General features: G+C 38.8%; 1 protein-coding gene and 1 long non-coding RNA gene across 3 annotated transcripts in view; one reads left to right on the top strand and one right to left on the bottom strand.

Annotated features, from left to right (window-relative positions):
- Positions 1-24,385, bottom strand: part of PAPPA2 (pappalysin 2) — a 264,631-nt gene that overhangs the window by 209,061 nt on the left and 31,185 nt on the right. The gene's annotated exons all lie outside the window — the stretch shown is intronic.
- Positions 5,746-24,385, top strand: part of LOC130684949 (uncharacterized) — a 38,897-nt gene continuing 20,257 nt past the window's right edge. The window contains exon 1 of the long non-coding RNA XR_008999362.1: positions 5,746-8,438. This is a non-coding gene — a long non-coding RNA (uncharacterized LOC130684949). The remainder of the gene's footprint in view (positions 8,439-24,385) is intronic.

The following is a 24,385-nucleotide window of genomic DNA, read 5'->3' as shown; positions in this document are numbered from 1 at the left end:
TAGGGATACAAAGATGAACAAGACATGAGCTCTCTTCTGGAAGAGTACACCATCTAGTACTAGAGGAAGAGAACCTTTCCAATTTGTCAAAAGTGATGGTCCTTCTCTGCCTCCCACGCTCCTCCTAGCTGGAGGTTCCGTGCTCTCCTGCTGTTTCCTCACTCTTCTTTCCAAAACAACTATCTGGACAGGAGATCTATCAGCAGACTTAGAACCCATCACTTAGTGCACTACGGAATTCCTTGAGATGTCAGACTCAGTGTCCATCAGGGTTGAGTGAGCCCCGGGCTTTCTTTTTAAGAACAAAAGTGAAGGAAGTAGCACAAGAGAATCTCAGCAAACTATTAGTGAATATATTTAAATTGAATCAAACAAAAACCTGATCCTTTAGAAAATCTCCCAGAGTTCTGTACACTCAGTTCTATTTCTTTGAGTGCCAGGAGAGCTCTCTTTCCTGTCCCTTATAGAAAAGGCAGCTGTTCAAGGAGGGAGGTCTTCAACAGGGACAGTCCCCAGTGAACTGAGGATTGGATGTTTTTTTGGCTGAACCATAATGAAGGTTGGCTCTAAGTCTTCCTGGCATGGCTGCAGTTTACACTATTCATTTCAATGACCTTCAGGCTGCCAGAACCTCTTTCCTGCCCAGTGATCTACACGGCCAATGGTGAATCATCAGAGACACACATAGTAGACCTGTTCACCTCTCTGAATTAGAGCTGTACTGACTCAACTGGCCAAGAGGACTTGGTTCAGAAAATGATGACAAAGGGAAAACATGAGGCCAGAGAGTAGGAATCAAAATGGAAGTTGAGACAGATGTAAAATGGTTATAATGGGAATAAAGGCAACAAAATATCTCAAGCTATTCATTTGGTCAATGACTTTACTTATCATTTTATCCCGTATTTCTCTCAGACTTAGGCAAGCATCACTGGGATTGATGAAACCAGACGATTTTGGAAGTTCCATTAAATATACAGAGCATATCACCATGTTTTACTAACTCTCTGTAGCTCAACTGTGCTCAGTCCTCAACTTCGGAAGAAACTTGGCACTCTTACGGTTTACCATCACCAAGTTTGTTAATAATAGCACTTACTTTAAGACACCTCAATATCAAACAAAAGGAAAACTGGTTAATAAGTGACCTCTGAAGGTTCTTGGCTTAAGTTTATCATCCTAGGGCCCATTAGATCTTCAGAAGTCACCCTTGGCCTCCTTAGATCACAGTTTGTATATTTATATCATTAACAAATTTATTTAACACATTTATTGATCACCTACTATATTCTCTATGCAAGATCATACAAGTCAACATGTGAGGAATTCTGGTTGTTCTGTCAAATGAGGATAATACTCATCTTTCAGAATGCTAATTAAATGATACAATAAATGCTAAACATCTCAGCACCTGACACAAAATCAGGGCTTAATAGCCATTTTTTAAAAACTATGGCAGCACAAAGATAAATCGGCACACTTCTCTTCCCTCAAAGTACTCAACGGTGTAGACTGTGCTTGAAAGCAACCCCCAGAGTCCAGGGTGTACTACACACTGTAATGAACTACAGCTACACAACCCTCCATGGGCTCTGTGAGCAGCCGTGTTGATTCAGGTCTAAGCATCTGGGGCGGAGAACACACGGAGCTTTCTCCTGCATGCATTCTAGATACTAACTCTACCATCCTCTTTAGATGTTAAAAAAAAACTGTGAAATAGTTTAAAATTTAAATATAATTGATTAATGACGTCACCATGAAGGTGCTGTCAAGTGACAATGGACATGAGTAATAGCTCCGGCCCAGGAAAGTTTGTAATTTGGAGAAAGTATCCTTAATTACTATTTTCAAACAGAGAATGAGGGAAAAGCAGAAAGAGTGATGTTTTCTGGCATGAGGTGGTGGTGTGTCCACCAACAGCAGTTACTACAACAGACAGGTCCTTGATCCCAGTACTGCATCCTCACGGAGCGAGCAGGGGCCTCCTGGGAGCTACCTGTGCCGGAGCTAAATTGCTGCCATCAACCGGCCCTTCCTGGAGTTTTTAATAGAATTTTCATCTTTACCCCTAAGAAATTGGTGTTGTCAAAAACAACTGCCAGGGCTTTTTTTCCTCTTTTTTAGTTTTTCAGGTTGTTTTTTAACAGAAGACCTGGTGTGGGAAATTACTTGGAAAAGTAAAGTGTGATGGAAAAGTATAGATTAAAACGAATTAGGGCGTCAGCTATTCCAGGCATTAGGTTAGCAGCCAGGGTGCCAAGGTGATGACTATGACAAGAACCACTTGGCCACCAGGTGGCATGCCTCCACTTAGTCCCTTACTGTACTCAAGACCTCATTTGGGTTTCTAAGTGAACCCACTCTATTCTTCCTAATATTAGGCTTGTCGTCTTCCATTACAATGGATGCCTGTTGAGTTTAAAACCCAAAACAGCTACTCAATCTGGGGGCAACTGTGAAGACCCTAATTGTTTCCATTAGTAACTTAACCATATGTCCTCAACCTCAGAAGAATATGTTGAATTATTATCATATTCCTGAAGCAACTTTTTCCCCTCTTATGGATATATTATGTCTTCTTCTAGGCTTTCAACAACTCCTTCTGGCCTGGAGTTTTCTGTTGCTGTGGTCATCCCTCAAGTAAAAGCCTTTTTGGCCCTCCTACTATTCTCCCTCCTGCTCCCCCTCTATGGAATCTTTTCTCTTTGTTGGTATCTCTAAACCTGAAGGTATAGTGTGCCTATAGCGCAGAGCTTAAGTATATTATTATGCCTTTATTAGGTAAATATGGAAAAGGAGAAATTAAGTAATGTCTATCTTGAGACAATGTACATGAATCTTAAATGCAAATGAAAGTTTATTTTACTTTGTGTATTCAATCATGTGTGAGAGTATTTGCTTATAGAGTAAATTTTTATAAATTGAGTCCCCCTTGCAATGTTTTCCCACTGACTTCCATCATCTAAAGAAATTTAATAGTGTCTGGCAGTAACTTGACATTTTGAGAATTAATTGGGTAAATAGGTTCCCTAGAACCACTTCTTTACCAAAAGAGGTATTAACAGAAATAGGGCAGCAAAAGTCTTCCAGGAATGTATGCTTAGCATGTGCTTTTGCAATACCTGTCAGGAAGCATTTTCATTGAGTCAGTGGGTGCTCAGTATATATTGCTGTATATACAGAGCTCCTTCTTGGAATTACCGTGAAGTCTCAAAGTGCCTACAAGTTAATATCTCTCTCTTCTGAGAGAAGCAATGCCACACCACTTTTTTCATACTTTGCAAAACCATCTGCTTAGCCCCAATTAACTATTTCATTGGCATTACTGACTGGATTGTGGATCAGTGTGTAAATTGAAAGCTACCCAATAAAAATGTTCCATACTGGATTGTGACCCACTGACCCAATTAGCTCTTCTCTGCTTGAGCAAGGTGAATATATGGAGATGAGTACTGGAAAGACTTTCTAGAGGTACACCTTCTAGCAGTAGAGCAACAGTTACATCCTTACACTAAATCCCCATTATTAGAGGTCACCAGGACACCTGATAGAACTCAAATAGACCTTATGATTAATTCATTTTTTCACAAAGTTCTAAAAATTACCCAGTTAGAGTCACTGGAGTATGGCAGACATCATCACTGACTGTTTCCAGTGATCCCTGACTCCTGATATTCACAAACTCTGGTGTAATCCCCTCCTCTTGAGTGTGGACTAGGCTCCTTCATACCTTACTCCTAATGGATAGAATAGAGGCAGTATAGGCTATAGGGCCAAGGCAGGCTATAGAAAGACTGCAGCTTCCCCTTTGGGTTTTCTTACAGCTCACATGCTCTGAGGAAAGCCAAGTGGTGAAGCAGTCATATGGAGAGGCTCCACAAGATGAGGAACTGACATCCTTGCCAACAACCACATGCGTAAATTTGGAAGTAGACTCAGTCAGGCATCAGATGACCGCAGCTCAGCCTGATATCTTGCTTGTAGCCTCCTGAGAGACTCTGAGCAAAAACTACCCACTAAACCACTCCCGGATTCCTGACCTTCAGAAACTGTGAGACAGCAAAGGTTTGTCATTCTAAGCTACTATGCTTTGGAGTAATTTGTTATTCAACAGCAGATATTATCTTAGAGGTATAGATTTATATAGAGGTTGGCAAACTAGAGCCCATAGGCCAGTGCCTGTTATTGTAAATGAAGTTTTATTGGACCACAGTCAAAACCATTCATTTACATATTGACTGTGACTGCTTTCACAATCGTGTTGAGTGGTTGAGACAGAGACTGTATGGTCTGCGAAGACTAAACTATTTACTATCTGTCCTTGATAGAAAAATGTTTGCTAACCCCTGGACTTATAGAATGAATTTTATTTGACATGACACTAATAATACTGATTTGGAAGTGGAATTCCAAATAGTAATCTGATTTCTTCTTTTTGAAGCCTGCATAACTATGGCTGTAAGATATAGGTAGCCTTTCTAGCATCGTATAACAAATAGCAAAGGTGAACAAGAAATCCAAGTCTCCTAGCTCCTACTCTAGTAGTCTGTTCAATACACGATACTACCCTCCCTAAGATTAGCCACCAAAATAACATGTTTTATCACAAATTTCTTGTGTTACTCTAAGTGAGTCACTATAGGTGCATAATTTCCTTTGCCTAATACCCTTTGCATAATTTCCTTTAACAGCACAGTAGGATACATTAATGTGTTTCAAAGTCTTAGCAGATGACCTTGTTGTTTGACACATTCAGGCTAATTCAGAGGTACATGGAAAAGCAAAATTACAAATTATAGAAAGAGCCACAGTAAAGGCCTCCTGGCATGGAGAGCAGTTATAATTTAATGTCATTATTTTTACTGAGGGATTATTTCACTTACATATGTAGGGACTTACATATTTTTAATGTCATTTATTTTATTGAAGGATTGCATGGTTGAAAGTGGTAAGCTGAATGATGTATATGTATTTCCAAAAATTACCTGCTGAATTTATGTATAAATCCTTTCATGAGGGAAAGCCAATGAGCAGTACCAATTTGACTTCCTGTGTCCATATGAGGCACTGATAACCAAATACTGTCCCACTGAACCTTGATGCACTCTCAGAATCCTTCTCAACACCATGCTTCAGAAACCTACTATTGCTCAGTTAAAGCTGCCCCTTGGGTTGAAACTCATGTACCTTCTCTGACATAGACAACCACATAGTCATCTCTATACAGAAAATGTTGATATGTTAGTTTCAGACCACTTTTTAAGACAATTGGCTACTGAAAGAACTTCACTACATCTATTCAACTCCAAGACAGCCATAAAGCACACATTTGAAGGAAAGAGCTAATGGGTATAGCAAATTTGAGAGAAGATTTGAGTTTGTAGTTTAAATATACATCAGGCCCTAGCTTAAATGCAACTTTCTCCATGAATCTTTCCCTGATATGTGGCCATATCCTGGCTTACCTGGGAAATCCCAGGTTGATCTTCTTATCTTGCCATAATTAATAATCATACCCTCTTTCACTCTAAGTGGTGTTATAATCTGTATAGGAATTATACAATTATTCTATTGATGACCCAGTTGGAGAAGGCCCCCCTTCCTCTAAAACTCTGTATTACTTAATAGCTCATATGACAAATTATTTAACTTATATAATAGCTATTTTTAGTTTTAGTTTATGCTTAAACAGTCCACTTCCTAGCTGGATTGCAAACTCTGTGAGAGTGACTGCGTTTCATTACTAAAATAGGCACGCAATGAATAAAATTCCAGTTGTTAATCCCTGGTGCCTCATATGTACTAGATACAAAGAAGATACTTGTGGAATGAATGATTCTTGAGATTGTAAGGCTAAAACTATGCCTTATTCGCTTCAGTAAACCTCACAGAGAAAGAGCACTTTGGACATCATATGGCTTTACAAATGTTATTTGAATAAATAAATGAATGAATGAATGCTCATGGTAAAGTTTCTTGACCTCATTATTCAATTCAATTTTACCCATTATGTTCTTTATAACACTATAGAAAGGGATACTGACCAACGTTCGTTTCTTGAAATATCAATTGATATGTATCAAACAAGAACTGCATATGCAAAAGGGAAGAATTCTTTACTTCCTAATGTAGTTGAGTATTTGACTAAAATATGGTGAAAACTCCTTGTTTAGGTATTTTGGTATGGTTAATAATAAACATTAGTTCAATAGTAGCCCATCTATAAAGATAAGGCATGGATCAGATGACCTCTGAAGGTCCAGGTAATCTATCTGGAAAAGCTGTTTTGATAAAATGAGTCTCAGAATATGAACCATGAACAGTTTACCAAAATTAGTCTATAGAGGCCAAAGAGTCCAAGGTTTAGCTTAATATTAAGATATCTCAAGTTCCAAAATGGAGGAACTGAAGCTAAAAGACTACATAAATCAGTAACTTAATAGGATCAGAAACATCTTGGGGATTGTCTCTCATGACACAACTTAACTACATTTCTTAAATTCAGCTTATGATCAGCCCACTCCAAACATCATTCTCACCACTCCAAAACCATTACGTACAGGGCTCAACCTCCTACCCAAAGGAAGAGCTGTGATAGCACTTTCTGTCGGCTCAAATTTTCAGAGGAGCCATTATGAGCAGTAAGATGTGCTGATTCCCTGAGAAGGAGCGCCTCTCTGATCTCCTGTGGAGTTTACTTTGACTTGGGGGCTTCTCCACTTGCCAAAGTTTACTCAGAAGTGGATCTAATCATTGCCCTAAAACCCCAGTTAGACACAATGTGAGGTTCAAGATAACTGAGGAGGTCATTGCATGAAACTTGACAGGAATGAAATGAAAAAGAAACAGAATCTCAAAAGGTTTATTTAGTTTCTGGCCAACCTTCCAAGTTTTCATATGTAATAACAGAGGTCCTTCAACAGGCTTCAGGCAAGACTGACCTAACACCAGATCCTATACCTAGCCCACTTAATAGGGTTTCCATACCTCTAGGGAAATGGCTAAGGTGGACCCTTCATGTGGCAATGGATGGACTATCAGCTTTCACTTGACTCTTCCTAAAGCACGGCCAATTAATAAGCAAGTTCACAACTGAAGAAAAGAAAGTCAGTGCCCCTCTATACTCCAGGTCTTTCCTTCCTCCATTCATTTCCTTCTTTTCCTTCACTACCTAATGTCTTTATCCCCTCTCTCCCTGCTTCCCACCCTGGGTGGGGTTAATGATTTACTCATTCTTCAAAGCAGAAGAATATAGCCCGCTCTGGAAGAATGAAATGGTTTTCTCAGCCCATTCACCATCAGAATTTTTCTTTATTTCCTAATCTCCTGTGGCAACTGCAATGAAGCATGGGCACATGGCTCTTTGTTCTTTTTAAATTGGAACTTGCATGCTGCTTTCCATGCCAACTGCAGAGAGAGCTGCTTGGTCACTGAGCCAGCAGCCTCCCAGGGTGCCCAGATATTGACACCACAGAGTCAGCCCATTGTAACTATTGGGAGTCACATTACCCATAATGATGGGCAGCTCTGGGCTTTACTCTCATTCTGAACTTTAATACACATCATTTTTTTATCATCTTTATTTTTCTCTCTTCAGCATCATCTACTCGTCAATGATTGTATTATGTGAAATGGGTAGACCAGATGAGCACATGGCCACACAGGCAAGGGATTCTACTAAGGAATCTGTGATTTCAAACTTCTTCTGAGCCTCAAAAGATAGTTTTGAGGCTATGGAGTAAAGCAGAGGCATGGAATGAAATGGAGAGACTGAGGCAGAGAGGCAGAGACTTAGACACAGCATCCCCTGACTCCTGCCTCGCAGCTTGGGGAGTAGGTGCACCTGGAGAAACAACTTGGAGTCAGACAACCTTCCCTTGGCTTGTCCAATCAGACAATCAACTAGCTTTGTAACTTGAGACAAACTTCTTCAACAGTAAAATAAAAAAATAAATAAAATGTTTGAACGAAATGATCATCAAGATCCAGTCATGACATTCCATGACCTGAATCCAAGTAGGTTCATATGTCTTTCAGAATTTTACGGGCTTATACATCCTTAGCAGCAACTGTTTTTAGAATCTCTTCGATTCCTTCCCATTTCAGCACAATGAAAACACTGACTGAAAAGAGGCTATTACGAACAATCTCCACTTTCCTCAAGACCCTATACTGTCAGCAGCCCATTCCCTCTCAAGGAACAACTGCTTCCTACTTCACCAACAAGGTGAAGGCTACCAGAGGAACCTTCTCAAAACCCTGCTTGCATCCAACAATTATCTGAACCCAACCTGGATGTCTTCCCTCCAATCTCAGGGAAGGATGGGTCCTTTCTGCAGTCCACATCCACTACTACTGCCTGGCTTTTGAATCCCTTCCTGCCCTGCCTCCACAGAACTACTGTCTTGATTATTCTTCTTCTTCAAAATTGTTCCAAGGTAAAATTATTCCAACTATTCTTCAAAAGGTGGAAATTGAGGTCATAAAATGACCTTTTGTTTGTGCTTTGAAGCAAACCCAAGACTCACTCTTCAAGAGAGTATTAGGTTTTTGCATAAGGGTATTGTTGAGGACGTTGTTCACTACCGTAGACAGTTTTCTCTGCGTGTTATCCCCAGGAGAAATGCTGCCCGGTATGATTACCTACCTATGCCATTTGCTCTCTTGAGCAGTTTTCATCTTCTAAACAGAGTAAGCCATGTAACTTATCCCGTCTCCCTCTTTTTACTGATTCTGGGAAGTTCAGAGCTATATCTGTGGTCTCACTCCTGAACGCTAATATGTATGTACTCATTCTGCACACTGATTTCACCCCTCACTTAACCTTTTCTTATCTGTCCTCATTTTCCCCTTTTTCCTCTTTCTTATCTGTATGTTTCTTAATTCAAATTGTTGTATCATATGAAAGTATAAATTATACCTGAAGTTCTATCTGCAATAAGGCATGGTACAACTAACCCCTAACAAATGAATAAACATTTCTTCCAGAGATCTCTTATTTAGAAATATGTGTGTAAAATGTACAATGATTTCACTTGCCATAGAAATAAAATCCAAATATACAAGAAAATAAAACTAAGAAAAGCACTGGAATAAACCTTAGAAAAGGATTCCTTATGTTCGAATTTTAGTATTGGCCACAATAAATTCTTGAAAGTAGGTGAGGCACTCCAATTAATTGCATAGAGGTGCTATGACATCTTCCCAAAAACTTTAAAGATGGGACAGACCCTTACTTCCTAGGCCATCTTCACTATGTATCCTTTTGAAAATTACCTGTGATGGATTATACTACTAGGAAAAGAAAAATTGTGATTTTATCTATTTGCTGATCAAGGATCTATTGATCATGCAGGAAGGTCCTAAAATAATAGAATTAGAGATAATGATTTTTTCCATTATATTAAAATCTGTAGAAAAAGGCGTAGACAAAACTATTTAACAGAAGAGTTATATATAATTATAAAATGTATTTTCTGAAAGTATTATGCTCTATATGAAATTAGGGTGAAAAATTGTTCTTCTAATACAAGACTGAATGCCCCATAATGCTGCTCTAATTTTTACAGTTAATGGTCAGATCATTGGCTAAATGGACATTATTACTACAGTTATTATCCTAAATCTTCTTACACTCTACGACAGGTGCCAATTCTCTGTTAGCGTTACTCCATCACCTAATATACTCTCCCTGCTGGTCTCTACTACCCATCTTTCAAGAATACCTTCAAAACCCTACCCCTTGTTCAATTGAGTCCTTGCGTTAGGATGAGCTAAACATATATTCTTAGAAAGATGATTATCTTGATAATAGTGTATAGAATTAATTTTTGGATTAGGGTGGTAAATGACTCAAAGTGGAAAGACAAGTTGGTTAATTACTGTGGAAATTCAGACTTGGGGGATCAAAGATGATGAAAGATAGCCTTCGGCTTTATTCTAATAAGTATTGTAATTATATTCATATGTCTGCCTCTCCCACCTGAACTCTTTGAAGACAAGGATTATTTTCTTGTCTGCTATGTGCCTGCTTACTGTATGTAAATCACAGTAGGTATTTGTTACAAACTAAATGAACTAATGAATGAGAGGATGAATGATTAGAATGAAGGAGATACAAAAGACACCACTGTGACTTTTTGAAAAATCCCTTTACACTGGCTCCTCAGTCAGGCAGGGAGAAGTTAAAAATCCATACTTGAAGGGGAACAGACCATTTTACTGTCTTGCTCATCATCACTCTCCTCCCCAAACTTTGGATGTGCTCCAGGTTGCTGATGATCCTCATAAAACCTGTTGCCCAGAACTGAGCACAGGCTCCAGACAGACCCTGATCAGAACTGTGTCTAGAGGGAGCCTCTCTTCCAGCATCTGAACACTCTATCCCTTTTTAACAGAGCCTAAAATTGTTGGCATATTTTTAATGGCCACATCACACTTTTGCTTCATATGAAGCTTATGCTCATGATTATTTTCACATTGATTGCCACAAACATGAGTATCCACCAGCCTGGTTTACACATTTTTTATATCCTGAAATCCAAGTTCATCCTTGTAAATTTTCATGGTGTTGTATTGAGCCCAGCATTCAACCATTTAAATTTCTACTTGAAATAATTTTCAATCCCTAGGCCCATCAAAGTCCTGGGTGCTATGACTTCCCCACCTCCTGGCAACTTTGCAGCATTTGATGAGCAGACAATTCTAAGTAGCAAATGGGGACTGAATACAGATGGTTGACATAGCCTTCCAGAACAATAAATCTCTTTGAAGGCATTGTAGAGAGGAGATGCTCATTGTACTCGGCTTTGCATTTTTATACTCATGAAAAATGCCTAGGAATGGAGATAGGGCATAGATTCCCTGTGGGTCAGAATGATTAATGTCTCATGCTTTCTTTTTATGTGACTCTTTATTTCTATATAAGTCATGATTTTGCCCCTGTAAACTCCATACTGAGATGAAAAGCTTGTTCACATCTCTTTTTCAACCATCTGCTCAACATCCCCTTGAGGACTTCCACCGTCTCTTCAAACTCACTGCTGACCCCAATGCAGAGCACTTTGAAACATATTATCTCACTTGAACTACACAATATATCCCTTTCAGGTAGACGCTTCTCTATACCTTCTCTGTTAGTATCATTCTCCTGCTTAGTCACTCATCTCTGTTAATATCATTCCACTGCTCAAGGCTTCTGTAGCTTCCCAACTTATCCACAGCAAAAGCTAAAACCACACAATGGCCTGATGGGCTGTGTGATCTGTCCTCACCAACTGCTTCCTCTGCTAGAAATAATCTCACAGATGCCATGGTGCTCCCTCCTGTACTTGCTTCAGGTATCTGCCCAAATGTCATCTTTTCAGTGAGATAGTCCCTGGACACCCTTTATTCTGCTTCCATAGCAAGCATTCTCTGTCTCCCTTATTCAGCTGAATTCCTTTCTACAGCACTTTTTGCCATCTGGCATATCATGAATTCAATTGTTATATGTTGATTATCTCTTTCCTCACACTCAACTATAAACTCCATGAGGGAAGGCATATTTTGTCTTCACTGCAGTATTGGCAGTACCTACAAGAGTGCCTAGAATAGGTGCTCAATAAAGATTCGTTGAATATCGATGAAGATAAATATGAATGAACAAATGATTAACTTTTGTGACTCTATGGGAGCTAGGACTAGAATCCAGTTTTGGGATTACTTTTCTAGGTCTTTCTACTATGCCACAATAATTTCCCTCATCATCTTCCACCTGCTACCCTTTCCTGCCTAGACTACAACAGGAGCTTAGGACATCTTCCTGCCTCCACTCTCCTTGGTTCATGACGTTGATTCTGCAGCCTACTTCCAGATTCGTTTTCTGGAGAATTACTCCCATTTCTGGTGAAAAATCCAGAAGCACTTGTCATCTCTCCACCAAAAAGAACTGAAATCTCTTAATAAAATACGAAACTAAATTTTAAATGAATTACAAAACCAAAAGGAAATTAAAGGGTATCTTTAGAGTCCATATATAAAGCAAAATTAGGAATCTAGAAAAGTAAACGTTCTCTGAAGCCACTGACTTCCCTGAGGGCTTTGTCTGTTCCTAGTGCCCTTGGACTTCAGTTAGGCAGCCTTGTAAGAATCTTGGATAGGAAACAAAATTTGGGGAATAGTCAGGATGGGAATTTATGGGAGAGCCCCACAAAAAGCCAGGACTCTCAAAGACTAGACCAATATAATAAATCAATAGAAACAGAAACCAATACCAAATCAATTAAACAGAACACAAAAATGTTTTAAAGCCCATGTCTTCAAGAGGGCAGTGAGGACACTTACATTCCCCAATCTTGACCCAATATGTATGATAAAAATCTCTCCTGGGAAGTAACCATGTCAGCTTTCACAGGTTTGAACCCCCAATTCATAATATCCTATAGTCTGAAAAAACCTCATGTCAATTATATATATTTAAAGTAATCTCATGTTAGTAGTGCCCCCAGGCAACTGACAGAAGTAAAAGAGTGTATCTTCAGTTTACACTTGAGAGCAATTTGACATTTAAAGTGTCAAGGAATATGGGCTTACAATTAAAATATAAAACACACATGAGGAAACCAGGCACCATGAACAAGAGCCAGCAGAAATAAATAACAGAGTTAGACTGGCTGATATAAAATATAAAAGAAGTATGCTTAATATGCTTTTATTTAAATTTTTTATTTTGAGATAATTGCAATTTCAGATTCACTTACAAGAAATATCACAAAGTAATACTGAATATCCTTTACTTAGTTGCTCCCAATGATAACATCTTGCAAAACTATAATACAATAACACAACCAGGTTCTGAACAAGATTTACCCAGTTTTACTCATACTGATTTATGTGTGTGCTTCGTCCCATGGCAATTTAATCACCTGGGTATAAATTCATGTATCCATAACCTTAATGTGTTTTTTAGATAAGAAAAGAATATCCAAAGTATGAATAAATAACAGAAATTGATTTTTAAAATGAAAAAGAACTAAATAGGACTTCTGGAGATGAAAAGTATACTAATAAAATTTAAAAATTTATTGGTGGGTTGTAAGAGCAAGTTGGCCAAATCTGAACAGTCATCTGGGCAATCAATCCAAAAATAGTTTCTCAAAATCAACACAGAGAGGCAAAGATCGAAAAGTTGATGAGATGTTAAGAGACATGGAGTACAGAGTAAGAAAGTGTAATATATATTTAATAGGAAATCCAGAAAGAGACAATAAAAAAATTCGAAAAGGACATATTTGAAGAGATACAACTGATCATTTCCCATAACTGATGATGGCATCAGTGCTCAAGTTCTGGAATGACAGTAAATCTCAAGTACAATAATAAAGAAAAATGTACATTGCAGAGAAACTGAAGAACACTGAAGACAGAAAATATTTCAAAAACAGCTGAGGAAAAAAGGCAGAGCAAATACAACTGAGTGACAATTAGATAGCTGACAATGCATCAGTATTAATGGTAACCAGGAGACTGTGGTTTATCTTGATAAGAGAAAGCAAACAACCAGTCTAATACAGTATATCTAGCAAAGTTATCTTTTAAGAAGTTTTTTAAAAAAAACATTTTCATAGAAATGGAAATTAAGAAAACATATGAACAGTAGATATTTAGTAAAGGACAGTTTTAAAAAATGTCTTCCAGGGATAAGCAAACTGATCCCAGAAGGAAGATCTAAATTTCAACAGAAAAGGTAGCTATTGAAACAGTTGTCCATCAATCATTCAGTTGATCAATCAATAGGTAGATATGCTTATATTTATACCCCATGGCCCCCAATTTCTTCCTGCTCAAATCCATTAGTCCAGAATCTAAAGCCTTCCCAAAATAACTTTTTGAGTTTTCTCTTTTTCTTAACTCTTCCCTAGGAAATTTCCCCTCCTTTCAAGTTGTTCTTTTTGCACATGACTATCTGTACTTTGGTTCATATCTTTGCCCTTACCTAGTAAACTCTTTCTCCTACTCTTCACTATTCATATTTTAAGGACTCCACCTCTTATATAATGTCATTCCTAAGTACTAAGCCCCTTTCCTTTCCTTTTCCTCATCTCTTCAAGTACATATTCTCTGAAACAATCATTATATAATTAAAATAAACAAATATTTATTATATATACCCACTATAGCAAGATATTTTGCTAAGCAGTCAAGACTTATATGTGACATATAAAGTAGAATGGTGGCTAATAACACAGGCTCTGAAGTCAGAGTTTAATCCCTGTTCCATCACTGAATAACGATAGTTATTTAACTATCTAAGTCTCAGTTTTCTTACATATATACATATATATATATATATATATATATATGTATATATATATATATATATATATAATAGAGATAATCAAAACACCTGCTTCTTGGAGCTCTTGTAATCATTAAATAAGATAGTCCATGCTAAGTGCTTTGTTTCATTGGTAATACAGATGATAGGTAGACAGTCATAGCAAGATACATTATCTCTTACTATGAACTAGGTAACTTACGTAGATTATCCTGATTTATTTGGGTTTTAAATTCTAAATCATGTAATCCTAGGAATAAAACTGGCATTAAGATTCTGTGGAAGTTATATTACTAGGAATACCAAGATCTAAGGTACAAGGAAAAGGACAGTACCAGAAATTATGCCCATCAGGAGTTTCATCTCCAAGAAGTAAACATGAACACCCAGCTCATTCTACCCAGAGTGTTGGCACCAACTGAAAGAAGATTGTTGCCTTGGAACCCCAAGAAGCCCTCCCTGCCATTCTTCTCTTTTGGCCCAGTTGCTTGAACTCAAGGCTAGCCAGAAACCTATGACTTCTGGCCTGACATGCAAAGATGAGTTGGGCTAATTCATATTCACTGTCTCCAGAATTTGAACCACGATACTGCAAGACACTAAGGCAATGGGCAATGGGAATCTGAAAAGACTCAGTGAGATAAATCAGAAACTGCCACCAGCAAGTTTACTTTTAAACTACAACTATAAGAGAATAGGAGCTATGAGTAATCTAGCAAAAACGGTAACGAGATATGAATGGTGGAGATGCACTAAGATGTAGAGAACCTGTGGTCTTTGGGAGACATGGAGTACTCGAACCTGCCTCAGCCCCTGGAGCCTCCTAGCTTCACTTCCATCCCATCTGTAATTGTACAGTAACCCATTTTCTTTAATTACTTTGGGAGAGTCTCTTTTCCTTACAACCACAAAACCCTAACTACAATGTTTCACAAGAATCTTGACACCATTTCAAAGACGCTGTACCTGATTGGATGGCTCTGTATACTTGTCCCCCGTTATCCACAAGGGATACATTCTAAGAGCCCCAGTGATGTCTGGAACCCTACATATGTTGTTTTTTTCTACACATACAAACCTACGATAAAAATTAATTTATAAATTAGACACGGTACCAAATTAACAACAATAACTAATAATAAAATAGAACAGTTGTAACAATATGCTGTAATAAGTCATGTGAATGTGGTATTTATCTCTCTCTGATATCCTACTGTACTGTATTCACCCTTCCTCTTGTGATGACATGGATGATAAAATGACTACAGGATGAGAAGTGAGGTGAATGGCACTGCCATTGCAACATAATGTCAGGCTGCTCTTGGCCTTCTGACAGTATGTCAGAAGGTTCATCTGCTTCCAGAGCATGGTTGACCATGGGTAACTGAAACCCAGGGAAGTGAAACTGCACATAAGGGGGAAATACTGTATCCCTTTTTAGGGTCTGCTCTTTCTCTCAATCACTGTCTTCTGAACTAACAGGGATTCATCTTCCTTCCTGGCTATTGTAGTTGATCTGTTCTCTGATCACCAAAATTTACTCTGTGTTTCATACTTTCAGAGCCATCTGGGAGGTCAGCTACTCAAATACTAAGATAATGAATAAAACAGCTCACAGCCTGTCCTTCCTCAGCTCACACATTCATACTTTCATGGGTATCTCTAGTTATTTTTACTTACTTCTGAATATGACAGTTTTACCACAGCAATGAGACCAGTAGAAGGGATTACTAGAGTGTATATTTGGAAACCCTTCTTTCAGCACAGAGTAGCACACTCTGCCTTACCCAAACCCTTGCCCAACAGAGTCATATCCCTCGTGATTTTTCATTTACATATATGTCAATTCATTAAAAAATGTCAGTTGAGCACTTCCAGTGTTACAAGAACTATGAATAAAGAGCCTAAAGTCTTGTGCAAGAAATAGACAAAAATGGGTAATTACAATATAGTATGATAAATATGTATTTGGGCAGAGGATGGCAGATTTTCCTTGTAAAGGCCCAAGCTATAACTATCTTAGGTTTTGTGGGCCTCATGATCTCTGTTATAACTACGCAACTCCACCACATGAAACACACACATATAAAACAACATGTAATCAAATGAATGTAGATGCATTCCAATAAAATTTTATTTATAAAAACAGATGATAGGCTAAGTTTGGTTCACAGGCCATAGTTTGCCAACCACCATATGAAGGTAAGAACATTCCTTTATTCAACAATTATTTATTGAACATTTCTTAGTCTATTCCTTATGGTGTTCTAAGTGCTAGGGTAAAATAGTAACCCAGACATACAAAAACCCTTCTCTAATGGAACTTACATTCTAGTGGAAAAGATGGACATTGATCAAAACTTTAAAAATCCACAGCATACTAGTGACAAATTCTAAAAAGAGAAATAAAACAGGAAAGAAACCATGAAGAGTCAAAGGACTATGTGAATTTTAGATGAGGTTATCAGGAAAGGCCTCACCTAGAAGGTGACTTTGAAAAAAGACTGGAAAGAAGTAGGAAAACTAGCCATGTAAAAATCTGAAGAACATTCCAGCAGAGTGAAAAGTTCATGTGGTAAGACTATGTCAAGTCAGGGGACAGTGAGCAGGCCAGGTGGCTGGAATGGAAGAGACAAGGGGGAACGTGGTGGGAGATGAGGCCACAGACGTAACTGGCACCAGAGCACCTTGGGTCCCATTAGTCACTGATATTGGCTTTGACTCTGAATGAAATGGGAAGCTGCTAGAGAATTCTGGGCACGGGAATGAGGTGATCATTGGGCCGGAGCAGAGTGGTGGCGATAGGGGGGTGAGAAGTGATAAGAATGATACAGCTAATTCCTATTCAAAGACAAAGGAATGTCCCCAGGAAGGAGGAAATGACATCCTAACTGAGACCTGACAGATAAGTAGGAATCATCCAAATTCCAAACTGGGGGCATCGGGGACACAGTCATAGACAGAGCTCCTGTTGGGAAGTGAGAGACCTGTGGAGGTCCATGTCGAATTATGAGTCAGCAGCTTCCTCCAGGGGGTGACGCTCCGATAAAACAAAATCCTCAGAAATCCCCAGATGCCCAGACTAATCACGTGCTCCACCCACTCTGCAGCCTACTTCTCTTGGTTGGGAGTAGACCCAGACTTAACTTTCATTAAGTCACCAAAGTAACATACAGAGAGGGTTTCTAGAGGAAAAAAAGAAAACATTTGTAAGTATGCAGCTGTCTTTCAGATTCGTAGGTTTAAATTCTAGGAAGGGATCCTTAAGTGAAATCATCTTAGACGGACTGGCATCTAGCCAGGGTACCGGGGCCAGCACTCCAACTCCTAGGAAAAGACCCAGATATCTTGAACAACTGAATGTACTCAGAGACAAGGGTCTCTCTTAAAAATTTTCTAAGAGGAAATATTTGTAACCCAGACATACCATAAATCTATTTGGCTAAGGAATAACTACAAAAAGGAGCAAAACAGCCTCTCCCCACCCACCTAGGGGGAAATGTTCACTGAGCAGGTGAACGGGAAATCTGTGCACTTCACTTATGTGTAATATGGTACCTATGGGGACTGTGGAGAAATTTCCTGTAGGAAAGCAAACTTTTATTTGCACTGCTTGTACATTTCCAAGTGAAGAGATTGAGAGGTTCTCTGGCTATTCAGTTTTGAAGTTTCTCCATTTCTTTTCTTTCGGCCCTGTTCTACCCCTTACACTTATTTTCCCCGCTCATGGCTTTTTTTTTGGCTGCAGGGAACTCTGAATCCCAACTTCAAAAGAAACCTAAAATGAAGCCTGGCTGATGTTGAACAGACCCACCACTGTAGGGGCCCAGCCCAGCCATTCCTTTGGCTCAAGAGCCGCAGAGGGGGTCGGTGAGCAAAACACAGCTAATCCAAGCATCTAGGTCTGATTTCTCTACCTGCTCCCTTTGCTATCACATGCATCTGCCTTCCTATCTGTGGACACACACCACTGCAGTCACCAGTCTCTGCCATGCCCCTGCAGGGACCTCCCAGCCACATTTTGAGGACCCTCTTAGAGGGAAGTGGGCCTCTCCTTTGAATAGCGGTCCTGCTGCTCTCAAACTTCCAGCAGCAAAACTCAGGGAGTGAGGCAGAGAAGAGGCAGTGAGTCACCAACACTAAAAGACCTTAGACCACCACAGGCTTCAGAAAGCGAACACACGCATCCCATTATCTGCGTCACAGTTTGGTCTAACACCAGGTGATTGATGCCTTGCTTAAATGGTGCTCAGATGTCTGTTTTCATTTGGTGATTTTTCTCTGCATGTTAACAATATTATAAGATCTGACACAATGAAACCAGGACAGAGAGGCAGGCACACTGCTCCAGATGTAGTTGGGTATTAAGCTCAACACTGATGTGAGAAGAGAAGGAGCAAGGGATGGAATGTAGGGTCAGCAGCAAAGAACTGTTCATCTTTGAGACATAATTTTAAAGAGAAAAATAATAGAAACGGGGCATGACCAAAAGCTGAAGCCTGCAAAGTTCAGGGAAACTGAGTCTCCCTTAGGACCTAGAGATTCCCTTGGCTTGGCTTCTTATGACCATAGGGAGCAGTCAGTGACCTCCATGATTTAACTGAGATGGACTCTCAACCCCCTTCCTCTCTCAGCTCTTGTAGACCTTCTCTTAGGGCAGCTACTACGTAGAAAGAGACATCTGGCCTATGTAGCCTTCCTTATCCACAAGCCAAGTTCCTCTGTCTTGGTAATTCTGTTCAATTGGCTGGGTAATATATCCATAATTCATATCTCCTCCTGACCAGCCCAAGTCTGATAAATACTCTCCCTTTGATAGGCCCATCTGGGTTACAGATGTTTGATGCTGGATTCTGCATGCACTCCCCTCTTCTCAGAGCCTTTGGGAGAGGAATTCTTTGGGCTAGATTTCTGGTTGCTCTCTGAGGATGGGGAGAGGGGCAATGCTGAGTAGGTTTTGAAAAATACAGAGGATTGCTTATACGTCCAGCATTGTAGTGGCATGTTAGTAATCTATCTACAGGTGTGTCCCTTTTTTCCCAACCACCCACCACTAAACCATGAGCTCCTGAGTAGAAGGGCTCTGTACCTAGCACACTCTGTTTGCTCAAAAAATGTCTGGCAAAACATTTGTTGAAGTTGGATCCCTTCAGAGTCACAGTTTAATGGAATTGTGAGCTTGAGTTCTGTGATTTGATTGTAATAATAGGGACACTATATATGGGTAATTTAGTTCAGAGACAACCACTAACGCCACCAAGTCATAGGCTCTCATAGAAATCCAGAGATCTATGTCTCTAGGAATCCAAAGACCTTTCAAACAAGCTAAAAAACCGTGGCACAGTAAAGCAGTTTAAAGTCCATGTTCTGCTTTTAGTACCTCAGCCTGGATTTAAACAAAGGGCATTTTGAGAAAATTACTATAGCCCTCCACTAAGTTGTTAGCACTTAACTCTTTATGCATTCATTGTATTTGTCCATCTTTTTAACTTACTATGTCTGGCACATCCTAAGAACTTGATTATAATTGTTTTTCAAAATATGGTCCTTGCCAATGAAAGTTAGGAAAAGGCTAAACATTTTTAATAATAGTATAAGGAATACAAGGCCAAGGATGGAGGATGGAAAAAATCCTATATATGAAATAAATATAAGGGAATTGGGAAAGAGAAAACCTCTCCTCTCCACTCTTTCCATTTCAAATATCTTCCTCCAAAAGAAGAAATTCAAATAATTATCCTTCTTTAGATCATGATAAAGATCTAAAATGTAGTTCCCACTGTAAATAGACATGAGGCACTTGAGGAAACCCATTAGCATGAAAGACAGGAATTAAGAAACAAAATGGAAAAATTAAAGATGACTACAGATGAATCAGATATAATACACAGGAAAATAATCAGAATGAATCTTATTTTTAGCCTCAAAAAGGGTTACATCCTTAAAAATAGATTGACATAGAAAGTCAGAGAATATGTGTCTTAAAAATACAATTACTAACTGTTGGTGGGAATGTGAATTGGTTCAACTGTTGTGGAAAGCAATATGGAAATTCCTCAAAAAACTAAAACTAGAAATACCATTTGACCCAGTAATTCCACTCCCAGGAATTTACCCCCAAAAAACCCAAGAACTCTGATTTGAAAAGACATATGCACCCCTATGTTTATTGCTGCACTATTTACAATAGCCAAGATATGGAAACAACCTAGATGCCCATCAATAGATAAATGGATAAAGAAAATGTGGCACATGTATACATTGGAATATTATTCAGCCATAAAAAGAAAATAAATCCTACAATTTGCAACAACTTGGATGGAGCTAGAGGGCATTATGCTTAGTGAAATAAGCCAGGTGGAGAAAGACAAGTGCCAAATGACTTCACTCACTTGTAGAGTATAACAAGAAAGCAAAACTGAAGGAACAAAATAGCAGATTCACAGACACCGAGAAGGGACTAGCAGTTACCAAAGGGAAGGGGATGGGGAGGCTGAGTTGGGAGGGAGAAGAGGATTGAAGGGCACTATAATTCATAACCACTATATAGGTAGGTCACAGGGAAGGCAGTACAGCATGGAGAAGACAAGGAATGACTCTATAACATCTTACTTCGCTGATAGACAGTGACCGCAATAGAGGGGGTGAGGCCTTGATAATACTGGTGAGTGTTGAAACCACAGTATTGTTTATGTGAAACTATCATAAGATTGTATATCAATGATACTTTAATAAAAAATAAATAAATAATTTAAAAAATATGATTACTAAAATAAAAGATTCAATTGAAGAGCTGGAAGTTAAACTCAAGGAAATCTAAAAAAAAAAAGAACAAAATAGCAAAGAGATAGAAAATGTGAGATAAAAAATTGAATATAAAGAAATATCAAACAAATATTTTAAGAAAATATGCCAGGGGAAAAGGAAAGGGAAATAACTATCCAAACTGAAAGGACCACAGAATTCTTCACAAAAGAATAAAAGGCCAACTAAAAAAAAAAGGAAAAACTGTCATAAAATCTCTAAGTTAACAAAGCTAGGGATAAGATTCTACATGATTTTAAAGAGGAAAAAAAAAATCCACCCATAAAAAAGATACATAGTTGCCAGAATAGGAGCTACAGGCAATCAATGTATTTCTTCAAAATTTGAGAGAAAATGTTTTCCAGCCTAAATGTCCCACCAAACAATTAGTTTTCTGTTAAAGGCAAAAATAAAAACATTTTGAGAGATGCTTTTCAGAAAAAAGTTACCTAAAACATCCTTTCTTAGACAAGTGACTTAAGGACGTTTTCCAGTAAAATAAAGTAGTAAATTAAAAGAAAATTGTGAAATTCAGGACCCTGTGGCTCCGCTACAAAAAAAGCAGTGAAAAGAAGTTCCAGGATGAGAACTGTGCAGCAGAACTAAAGATTAACTAGTCAAGATTGAAAGAGGAGAAAAATATAAAATGAACTAGAAGGGAGCGCTCCAGAGGCTTGTGTGTGTGTATATATATATATAAGACACATTGTATAGATTAGCTGATGTGATAAAGCGCTTGAGAACAGTCGAGGATATCCAATGAGAAGGAAGGAGACAAGGAAGGAAGGAGGAAGGGAAGGGGTAAGAAACAGACTCAAGGCAGGGAGGGCATGGGTTGCAGGGGAATTCGTAGGGATGGAGAAGCTATGCCAGAAAGGAAATATGATACAGAGTAATACTTTGCTCTGCAAAAACAACAAAATATCATAGTCACAATGTTGTAAATATATATAACTGACTCAACTGAAAAGAGCAAAATAACTATATTGGAAAAATGGAGGGAAGCAGAAGAAGACAGTGCAAGTGTGAAGGTCTCATCTTTATCGTAAGAGCAAGTCAATACATAATGTTTAAAATTGATGAGTCAAGTAATATGTATATAATATTTGGAGATATGCAGGTAATTACCAGAAGAGACAGGTTAAGATAATTAAAATATGGGAGGAAGGCTAGAGGGTAGAGAAGGAGAGGGCAGAGTTAGACAGGAAACTGCCATTCTTCCTTAAGTCTTTGGTACAGTTTGATATTTTTAACTGTGATCTTTTATTACTTTGACTTAAATATTTTTAACTATCAAAAAAGTATAAATAGCTCCTTTTAGTCCACAAAATGAGTTTTATGTGTAGGGGTAAGAAGGTTTGACATAGGTCTGGTTCTACCCATACAAAGGGATGAGTTGCCATGGTAACTGCAGCCGTCAAGAGAGTAGGTCATAAACACCCACACAGGGTCAGTAGCAGCAGGGATTTAGAGAGATGAGATAAAGGGCCCCTCTAAGGAGAATGATTCTTGAGTACCTTGAAAAATAGCTCTCTCAGCCAGGAGAGTGGGCTGTTGGAATAAGCTAGTAGAAAAATTTGAATGAGCCAGATTTCCCTATTTCTCCAGAGATCCTAAATGTTGGCAACCACTGATGTTAGTGAGGTTTAGCTTCTGCTCAAGGTTATCAAAATCTAAAACCCAAACCCAAACAGAATCTTTCTTATGTGACTATTTCTGGTAATGTGATCAGTTCCCTGCGATTTATTATGTAAACAAAGGCTTCCCATCTGTCAACTTTAATAATGATAATAATAACTAATGTTAGTTTAGAGCTATTTTTGTACATTGAAAATTAGATTTACCAGATGCTTTTCCTGTACCTACTTTCATTTGATTCATAAAACAACCCTAGGATATAAGTGATGCAAATTACTACTATAATTACCCCTATTTTACAAATAAGATATCTGAGTTTCAGAAAATGACTTGCACAGTTTATATAGCTAGTTAGGCAGAAAGAAATCTAGAGTTCAACTGTGTCCTTCGATTTCAAATTTTCTACTCCATCCTTGACATCACATGCTTGAACTACAGGCAAGCCTATTAAATGGTGTTAACACACAGGGATGCCATGAATTACTATACAAATTGTGGCTGACAAACACGTAGGCAGCCATCCACGTATTGTGTGGGTGCTGAGTTCCAGTCTTCCACCTCCCACAAACACTACACCCTAGCTCAGATACAAGCCTTTTTATAATTTTTACAAAGGTACCAATTATATAATGCAGAAGCCTTGCCCACCCACACAAATTATCATTTACCACCCAACTCTCACTTCTCTTACTTCCCTCTAACACTCCCTAACACCTGCATTGACCATCAAATGGAAATCCTTTTACTGACTTCTTTCTTACAAGGGAAGACACATCAGATCCATTCATTCATTAAAATACACATGAGATAAACAGCTATGTGTCAGCACTGGGAATATAGTGGCTAACAAGGGCCCTGATCTCACAGAGCTGATATTCCAGGCAGGGGAAAGAAAAATGAATATGCAAGAAAAACATTAGAAGTGATAAGCATTATACAGAGAATTAAAAAATTAGTTGATGCAATAGTGATGGAGTAACTGATGTAAGTTGGGGAATCAGGAAAGGCCTCTCCAGGAAGTGACATTTAAGTAGATACTGGAATGACAAGAGAAAACCCACCAAGGGAAATTAAAGTAGAAGAGGACTCCAAGAGGATGAAACAGCTAATGCAAGGCCCTGAGGCAAACACACACTTGATCTGCTCAATGGAGCAGAACAGAGTCAAGGAGGCTGCACAGCTGGGGTAGGCACAGTGTATGGTACGTGGAGGGATGGGGTGTAACTGGAGAGTTAGGCAGGGGCCAGGTTACAAACAGAGCCTGTGAGCCAGGCAGAGAGTCTGGATTTTATTTAAGGACAGTGGGGGGAAAATGTAAGAGAAGTAACAGGATCACATTTACCATTTACAAAGGATCCTTCTGCTGTGTGGAGAATGAAATTTAATGGTGCAAAAGAGGAAGACTGCAATTGCCTAAAGGAGATGTGTGGTTAGATGTGGATGCCTTGTGTGCATGAAGCTGCTAGCCTGCTCAAACTGCACCAGAGACTAAGTACACGTGAGGCCTCTTCATGGATTTGTGTTGCTTTGCAGGCAGCCTAAGACCAATGGGAATGCTCATGTATAATTGGTGCTGATTGGTTTCTATCAATGTATACCTCATTTGCTTGCTGGGAAGACACTCTA

Source organism: Manis pentadactyla, chromosome 9, assembly GCF_030020395.1.
Source record: "Manis pentadactyla isolate mManPen7 chromosome 9, mManPen7.hap1, whole genome shotgun sequence".
Taxonomy (NCBI): Eukaryota; Metazoa; Chordata; class Mammalia; order Pholidota; family Manidae; genus Manis; species Manis pentadactyla.
This window is presented reverse-complemented; position numbering and strand designations above follow the sequence as displayed.